Source organism: Indicator indicator, chromosome 34, assembly GCF_027791375.1.
Source record: "Indicator indicator isolate 239-I01 chromosome 34, UM_Iind_1.1, whole genome shotgun sequence".
Taxonomy (NCBI): domain Eukaryota; kingdom Metazoa; phylum Chordata; class Aves; order Piciformes; family Indicatoridae; genus Indicator; species Indicator indicator.
The window spans coordinates 4,766,383-4,775,882 of record NC_072043.1 but is presented as its reverse complement, the minus strand read 5'-3'; positions in this window follow the sequence as shown (position 1 = coordinate 4,775,882).

The window sequence follows — 9,500 nt, the reverse complement described above, 5'->3', positions numbered from 1 at the left end:
GTTGGTGAATGATAGGAAGGTGAATAGGTGAAAAAGAGACCAGGTACCCGTGAGGCCAAGCACCCTCTCCCCCTGTTGAGTAACTGGTCCACGACCGGTATAGCAGTGCTTTGGCTGGCTTTTGTGCCCCTGGGCATGCAGCAGGTTTTGTAGCAGGAGCAAACCTTTTTGGACGTGCCCCCAAGCAAAGCAACCACCGTTTTTGGTATTATGATGCTTCGTCAAGTCTTAAATTCAAAGGCCACAGAGCTTCCTTGCAGGCAACGACGACTTGGCAAGCCTTCTAGGTAGTGTGGTCCCAGACCCCCTGCCCTCCTACGCACAGTCCGACCGTATGCGAGGGCAGATGCAAAATGGGCTTGGGAGGGTGAGAAGGGGGGTCTCAGGACAAAGATTCTGCCGTGCTCCCAGGGTCCCACGTACCTCAGCCGAAGATGTGCCCCCCCCCAGGCACGGAATTGGACGTCAGGTGTTCCAGAGACGCTAGTGGGGGGAGGCGGGCGCTCCTGTTGGGTATGAGGGCCCTCTATGGTGGAAGGGGGGCACCATGATAGTGATTGGCCTGGCCCCCACCCTCTTCCCATGCCCACTTGACACAAATGAGGAACCCCAGCCCCCCTGGTCCCTCCTTGTGCATGGTGGGGCCCATTGGGGTGATCATAAAGAACAGTGACCTCACTGAGTTTTAGCCTGATTGGGAGGGGGCCCGTGATCGGGTAAAAAAAGGAATACCACATCCCCCTCAGGAACAAGCCACCATTTTTTCTTAGGTTGTAAACTCCAGGGCCTCTTTGCAAGTGGCCCCCCCTGGAGGAATGGGTGTGTGTGAGGGGGTGTAAAGCGCCCGAACCGGCTGCTGCGCCCTCGCAAAGATCATAGCCACAGGAACAGAAGGTTGGGGGGGTGTCCAAAATGCCTTGTGGTGCCAATGCCATGGGCCAATTCCGAAGGCCCTCCTTGATACAGTCTTCCCATGTGTCCGCCGCTGCGCCGCAGGGGGTGGGGGAACCAACCTGGGCTTGTTTGTTGTGCGCGCGCTCGCTTCCTCGAGTGGCTGTCCAAGCCCTGGAATGCCGGCCCTCCGGCCTGGGGGGGTCCGCCTCAGCCTCTGCCCTGGAAGGCTGGTTTGCCGCCTGTGAGCGGCCGAAAGGAGCCGTCCTTGGTTTATACAGGCACCTGGACCGGAGCAAATGCCAGCAGGATCATTTTGGCTAAAGGGAACACCCCCTTGGGGGTGTCAGCCCACTGGCCCGCCAAACAACACAACCCACGGAAAAGGGAAGTGGAACAAAAATTCTGGTGGTCTGGTGCCCCACTTTATCGTTCCTGGGTGTGGCAGGTGAACCCAGGCAGAGCCAGGGATGCCCCCCCCTTTGCCAACCACACCAAAGAATGGCAGCTTTGCCCCATGTGGCCTTGATTGGGCCAAAACCCCAGGGGCGCCTGCCAAAAACCCCTAGACGGGCCCTTGCATGGGGAATGGGACCCCCCACTGAGGCACCCCTTGAGCCCAAAACCAAGGAACAATGGCCCCCGCCCCTGAAGGCACCCCCCGCCAGGGGGTAAACAAGACTTGGAAGGTGGTAACTACTGGGGGGACAGGGTGGTATGGGGGGGTGATTGGAGAACCTGTGTGCCGATGAAATTTTTGATGCCAGAACCATATGGTGGCAAAGAAGTAAGACCCGGTCAGAAAAGGCCCCCGCCACCCTAAGGAGACCAAATATCCCCCCACCTTCCCAAGCAAACGCCCATCGGTACCCTTAACACCGTGGGGGGACCCCTGGCCCAGAAGGTAAAACTGTGGGGTTCCCCAAAGAGCCCATGATCCCCCACGGACATTTACCCCGACTTGGAACACGCATCCTAGGCGGATTGGGGTTTGACCAACCCGCCCCCCTGGGCAGTATTTGGTGTTCCAATTGCCGTGGAACCCCCACTTTTTTGTGCCCGCAAAGGAACTTGTTCCAAATCCACCCAGCAACTCCCCATTAAACCGCCCCCCTCTGGGGGGGTGCCCAAAATAAACAAGGATTCATTCAAAGGGGGCCCATACATCCGGTTAATTGACCCAAATCACCTTCATAACTAGGGAGACAGAGAAAACCCAAACCCTACACCCCTCAACCTCCAACCCCTCCCTATCCCAAGGGATCCCCCAGAAAGGTTACCCCCACCCCTCCCAGTCCCCCCCCACCCTCCCCCTCGCAGACTACACAATCCCATTTTTTTATAGCCCCCGACGCTCAAGTTTTGCCCTCCCTCCACCCAAGACCCCCCCCCGAGTTCCCCGCCTCCCCCGTGAGAGATTCCTTCCTCCCAGCTGTCGTTGCCGCCCCGGCCCCGCAGTTGTGGGACCAGAGAGAACCCCCCCCTTTTTAAGGAATCCAGCAAGTGTCCCCCCCAACCCATTAACGCCCCCAAGCAGAACTGGGGGGCCCAAGAGTTCGCCCCCCACTAATGTCCCCAGCCCACAGAGCAGCCACATCTAGATGTCCCCCACCCCTTGTGACCACCCCCCGTCCGTTCAGGCACAGCAACTTTTCTATGAAAATCTTTTTTAAGTCAAGTGGGCCCAAAGCCCAGGCTTCCAATAGAAATAAAAACCCCGAGCTGTGCCCCCTTTCACCAGTGAGCCCATTGGGGGCCTGTGTCCCCTTGAAAACAGAGGGCCCAGCAGCCACCAGCCCACATGGCCCAATTAAACCAATACTGTTAGGAAAGGTACCTCCCCCCAAAAGAGCCATGAGGAAGGAAACTTTTCTAAGGGGTTATTTGTAGAGGAAAAAAAACAGGGAACACGGGCCGTGCCTGCCCCAGAGAAATTGTAGTGGTTGGAAGTACCAACCCCCCTTGTATCTTTTCAGGCGTCCCATGTCAAAAACCTGCCCCTTTGGAATAATGTTTTTTTCCCCTGCCGTGACCCTTATGGTAAAGAGGAACAACCAAAGCCCCCATTGGGGCTGGGAGGTGTTTGGGACTCCAAATGATCCCTCCGAGAGGGTTCCCCCCATCCCCAACCCCTTAAACCATGCCCTGTGAATGGGCGTGGGGGGACAAGAGGTGAGCTTGGTGGGGGGAGTGATGAGGTTTTGTTTCAGCTTTCCATGCTTCGCAGTGAGGAAACCCCTTTTTGGTCCACCCCAAACGGGAGGAACAGAGCCATGCCCGGGGAAATTGTGGGTGGGGCCCCACCCCCTCCAGGTGCCAGAATCTAGGCAGCCTTCGCCGTCGATGGTCACGACCGCCTTGCAGCGCGGATTGGGTGGAAATTTGGGGGTGGGCTGGGGCCCCCCTATGTGGAGGCCCCCCCGTGGGGGCCTGCCCCCTGCTGGGCCTGCGGCCCCGGACGTGGTGGGGGAAAGGGGTGGAGGGGGGGGTGGCGTTTCTGCTCCCTAGAACCGGCCATACTAGAGGGGGGCCGAACAGCCCCCCCCCCAACCCCCAAAGCCACGGTGGGCAGGATTAACTGCGGAGGGCCCCAGCCCCCGATGCGGGCCCCAAAAGTATAACCAGGGAGGAGCCCGCGCCGTCCCCCCCCCCCCCCCCCCCCCCCCCCCCCCCCCTGGGCCACACCTTGGGAATGAGTGGCCCGTCCAGGATGGTAAGGGGGGGGGGGGCCCCCTCAGGCTCTGGCAAAAATAGCCCCAGCCCATGCCCCCGAGAAGGCGCAGAACCAACGGGGGGCATTTTGGGGGGGCCCAAAATTATAGCGGCAAAAAGCGTGTTGTGGTTTGTTTGTCAACTCCCACCCGCCCCACGGCCTTTTTATTCCCCTCCGAGGAACCGGCGACCCCCAACCCGAGGGGATTGGGTAATGTTTTTCGCACCTGCACGAATATTTCATCATGGTTATTGTTTTTGGAAAGCCCCTGTGTTGCTGGGGGTTTTTGTTAGTTTGGGAACATGACCCCTCCCCCCCTGGTTTTTTTGGGTTGGTAAACAGCCCCCTGCGGCAATAATCCCCGTCCTGTTCTAAGTGGCAACACTCAGGCCAACCGTAGCTCCCCCTGCTGTCCTTGGCTTGTGCTAGCCAACATCTCCCATCAATGAGTGAGAAATATCCTAAGCATCATTTTTTGGTTTTGGAAAGGGGAAAACCTTATTCACCGAATCCCCATATGAAAAATCCCCAACCAATCTCCTAGCTCTTCGGTTCCTCCCCCCAAGGCTGGGGTGGGCAAAAAGAAACATGTCCCCCCCCCCCAGCCACCACATCCCTTCCTGGTGGCTCTTGGGAAAACACCCACTGGGGATGAGGCCTTTCACAAAACCACCGGTCCCCTCCCTGGGACAGATGCGTCCAGGGGTTACCCAGTTGGTGGAAAAGAAAACCCTTTCAGGGTGTTCAGTCAACTTACACAGAGGCCAAAGCGCAAGCCTCCCCCCCCTGGTTGCAAACCCTGGAGCATAAAATCCCTCTGTGTCCGTATTCCTTGTTAGCCTGGGGGGGCTGGTAAAGGAACAAAGAAAAAACCTAAGGTGGCAGCCCGCCTAGGAGTTTGGGTGGGGCCCCCCAAGGTGGACAGTTGGGGGGTGATTAGTCCCCCATCCACTAACCAAGATTGTTTCATGCAAGCGTTTTGTTGGGTTCCACGTGTTAGGGCATACCCCTACAGGGAAGGGAAGCCATTTTCCGGGGATCTAGCAAGTGGTGAGAAGTACAACCAGCTTACAACCATCACCAGAAAACCAGGCAAAGGGAAAAACCGGCCCTGGGGATAGTGGTGTTCCCCAAGGGGGGGTTAACAAAAATGCTAGGAGAAGTTTTGGGGTCTCGCGCAAAACCCGAGGCCCCCCGCGCCGGCCGCCGGGCGCCGGAGCACCCGGAATGCCCCCAAAAGCTCTTTTTGTTTAGGGCGGCACAAGGGGCCGAGCAAGGGTCGTGAGACTATTTAAAAAAGAGTCCCGTGTGGAGGGCCCCAATGAACGACAACCTTGTGAATGTGGGGACCAGAATTGTAAAATCAAAGCCCCCCGTCCTTACCAGCGGCGCACGCCAACCCTCCTGAAACCGCCCCAACGGAACCACCAACCAGCCCCAACCACGGGATGGCCACCTAAATATGGCCTCCTCCACCGGGGCCCCCTCCTTTGTATCCCCCCCTAGGTATGGAAGGGAATGGAAATATAGGGGCACGGTTGTTGTTGGGGGGACACCCCCCAAGAGGACCCCCCCTCGGGGGGTACCATCTGGCGTGGCCAAATTGGGGCCGGGGCAGGGCCGCCCCAAGCATACCAAAATGGCTGGGCTTTGAGGGTAGGATCGACAAAGTGTGTGGGTGGTGGTATGTGGGTCGGCCCAGCCAACGGGAAGGCTGGAACCAAATGGGGGGTGGGGGTTGTTGGTGTGGTTGGAGGTGGCCAAGCCTCCACGGTGGCAGGAAAAAATCTCTGGCGTACCATACGCTCCAAAACCGATTTCCAAGGTAAAGGGGAAAAAAGGGACTGGCAGAGAAATGGGCCCCCTTGGGGGGAGTTGAGAATAACAGCTTCCCCCAATCGTTCCCATTCCCCCTCCGCTTCCTTTTTCCTATCCCCCTTCTCTTTCCATTCCCAACTGGTGGCTAAGGCTTTATGGGTCAGGGGCCCCCCACATGTTGGAACCCAAGGCTTGCCCCAGGGAGGGTGGTGGGGATGGGAAGTACACGCAGAACCCCGCACCCCCTGGGAAGGTTGATTCCCCCAAGAAAATGAGGGGGGTAAATGGAACGATGGGCAACTACCCGTGTGGGGACATAAGTGTAGAGTGTGAAACCCCGCGCCCGCCCCCCTGCCCATACTGGGGCAAACTGGTGGGAAAGGCCGAGCCCAGCCTTGGATGGGACTGAGGTGTTTCAGTGGAATTGTTTGTTGGGGAGCCTCCCACGGACGTGACCCAAAGCAGAGGGGACAACGCAAATTGGCACAGGGGACGGCGTTAGAATAGTGGTGCCCCCCAGGAGAAAGGAGGCAACACAAAAGCCTGGGGTGAAGGGGTCTGGGAAAACGCAACATGTGAGACGCATGGTTTTAGGACAGGGGGAGCAATGCTGAGGGGGAACGATGGGGTTGGTGTGGGTTTTTTAGGTTCCCCCCCCACCCGCCTGTGCAGCAGAAGGAGTCCACCGTGTGCAGAGGGTAATGAACGCGTTCAAATGCTCCCTCGGAACTACCACCGCTGGACGAAGGTTTGGTGGAAAGTGGAGGTGGGAAGGTTGTTTGGTTAATCCTTCCCGTCCCCCTCCTAAATCAGTGTGTGATAGAAAGAGGAAAATTGGGCCCCTTAAATTTGTAACCAGGGGAGTGTTTTAAAGGGTAGGGCGCACCTAGAAGAAGATTCCACCTTCCCTTTATCGCCCCAGGAAAGGGTTTTGAATTTATGTCGCCCTCAAAGCACTGATAACCGCCACCAGGCCCTCCCTGGGAGGTGAATTTATAAATTATCCAATGAAGGATGGGTATATCAAAGAAGCAGGAAAGATGTGGGGTTGCTTGAGGGGGTGGGCCCCATTGAGTTATTCATGAGCACCAGCAGATTTTAGTGGGTAAGAGTGTGTAGAGAAAAAAACCAAAGGGACCACCATGATCATCAAGAGGCCCTGTGCCGGGCCATTTTTCCATTCCAACACCCAAAAATGAACCCTCCCCCCCCACTGCGATTAACCCAAAGATGATTAGCAAAAGACCCAATGGCCACATTTGCCCCTGGCCAGCCAGCCCCTGGTCCCCCTTCCTCCCCCCACACACAGGTATCCCGCTGGAAGCTCCCCAAGGATATTTGTTTGTTTCCAGGGCCAGCAAATTTTGATGGCCAAGAGCCCAAAAAAGTTTTTTTACCTTTAACTACACACCCCCCTGGGGGGGACAGGGGCTAACCAGGGAGGGGGCTCAGGACCATCAAAGTGTGGGAGAGTAAAATCTGCTACCCTGGAGGAGTTTTTTTTACAATTGAGGGGGGGTGGGGGCAATCTCCACCCCTGGATGGCCAGTGAGCCTGAAGGACCCCCCACGGAACTAAATTTTGGAAGGGCTGGGGAAATTGGGTGGGCGAAAGAAAAGTAGTATCCCCCGAGCTGAATAACCTTTTTTCCCTGGTTTATTTTTAAGGGGGTGAATTGTTCCACTTCCTTGGGACACCCAAAGGGGGACCATAGGCAACAAAACAGCACCACCCGGGGGGGGGGGGGTATGTGTGAATACGCCCTCTTCCTATTGCTTAGCCACAGAGTTTTAGTAAGGTTGAATGTTCGAGAGGCCCTTTGGTGATTGCAACGAAAAATGGAACCGACATGCCGCCAAAACATTGGGTTCCCCATTACCGCCCCCCATGCCAGGGGGTGGGACGATCCTGCGCAGGGAGGGGCCAGAAAAAAGTTAGATATGTCCTAAATTAATATTGGTCCCCTTCCCCAGGGGAGGCCCAGCTTGAAATGGTGGGCCCCCTTTTGGTTTCCCGCACTCCGGCTCCTACCTTAAGAGAAGTTTATATGGGGTTTGAGGTTTTTTGACTAAAGAGAGGGGAAATAGTAGCAAAACAGTGGGGAAGGGGCTGAACCAGGGCGCAAGAAGGGAGGAGAGAATTCCCCAATATGAAGACATGCCGGAGGGATAACGGTAGTGCCAGTGGTTGGAACTGGAGAGCAGGGTATTTGGGTATATGATCCATGAAAGGTGTATTGTGTCCACAACGCCTCGCCCGGCCATAAAGAACCCCCTAACTTATTAACCAGGAACCCACAGCAGCCAAACCACGCCCACGACAGGGGAATGTGTTGTTTGGAAAAAGATCCACTGCTGGGCCACCAAAAGAGGGCTTGATTCCACCAAGGGGGGTGGCCCAACATTTTCTTTGTCCAGCATCCCCTGAGTGTCTCTGGGTTTTTTTAAGCCGAGAAAGGGAAAAGCAAGCCGTTTTCAGAATGCCGCATGATTCCCAACTCACAACGCAAGGTGGGGTCCTCGCCCGCCCCGCTCCCCCAGTGGCCGCACGGGAATTCCTCCCTCTTTTAAGAGTCCCTGTTTAACAGTACAAAACCATGTCACCCCCCCCCCCCCCTTTTGGGCTTTCCCCTGCAGGTATGGCCCATAAAACAAAGGACAAAAACCGGTCCCCCCCCTTAATCCCTGGCCCCATGGGTGGGCCAAATACCCCGCTAACAACCGACATCAAACAGCGCAAGCCACCGAGGGGGAGTACCCCCTCCGCCCAACGCAATGGGGAAAACGTTAAAAACCCTGGGCCCCCTGTGGAAACACCCCTCGAAGGGGCAAGTTACAAACCACCTGCCTTGGACAAAGAGAAACCCTATCTACCAATCTTGGCCATGGGATTGGCCAGGAACAAAAACCCCCCATTCACGGGGACCCCATCCCCAGGTAAAATACAGTGGGGGCAGTGGTCCCATGACAACCCTGGAGCGGCCTGCAAAGGAAAAGCCCCGATTTTCCCAAACAGCTTCCCCAGAACCCCCCTAAACCTGGTTACAAGCTGCAAGGAACCAAATTTGCCAGTTGGAGGTCCTTTCCCCCACCCCCCAAAAAGGTCCCCAAGTTAACACACCTTTCTTCCAATACCCCAGAGGAATGTGTCCCCCCCCCCTTACCAGCCACAAGCCCAAAAGGGCAAAAGAGAAGAAGTCCCCAGCCCACACGTCCATCGCACGCCCGAAAATGCTGCAACCCCCCGTCCCCCCCAGTGGGGTGCCCTAGGGTGGAAAACCTGGTCCCCCCCACCCCCCCCCCCCCCCACGGTGGCCCGCCTTTCCAAGGAACCTGGGAAGGGCCTATCAGGGCTGGCCAGAGGCGGAGGCGGAGGGTGGACTTGGGGCGCAGTGCCCGCTGGGACATAGGTGGTGGGAAGGGTCCCCCCCCCAAGTGGAGGAAGACTAAAACCCCCTCCTCCGCCTGACGACCCGGAGCCCTCAAGCCCCCTGGAGGACGCACCAAGCCCCTGTGGGAGACGATCCCCCAGCCCGCCGTCAGGGCGGGCCTTTAGGGGGGGGCCGGAGTGGACCCGGCCGCCCGCTGGGGCCCTTCCCATAACGTGGGGTTGGGGGCCGAGTGGGGCGGCACGCACGCCACGCGACCGAAACCACGAGATCATCCAGGAGCGCAGCCGCCCCTCTCACACGGTGTGCCATCGAAATATGTGTACGTACCCCGCAGGGTCACCACCTCCCCAACAACCCGTAGTCCCCCGGGGCCGGATAGTGGGCAAGGCCTCATCCGCCACAAGGGCACGGAAAAGACCGACCCCGCCCACATCCACAACCCACCATCCCCCTTGTCCCCCCACCCATTGAGACCTTCCGGCGGCCAACCGAGCTGAGCGGTGTGCGGCCCGTGTTGGGGGGGGTGCCCCACGGAGGCATGGAAGAACAGGGGGGGAAGGCAGAGGGGCCCAAGGGGGTGGCCCCTGCGTTGGGGGGGGGGTGTCTGTTGTTCCACCGCCCACGGCACAAAACCCACTCCATCGCCGCCAGTGTGCTATTTCCCAATGCCCCCGTACCCGCCAGTTG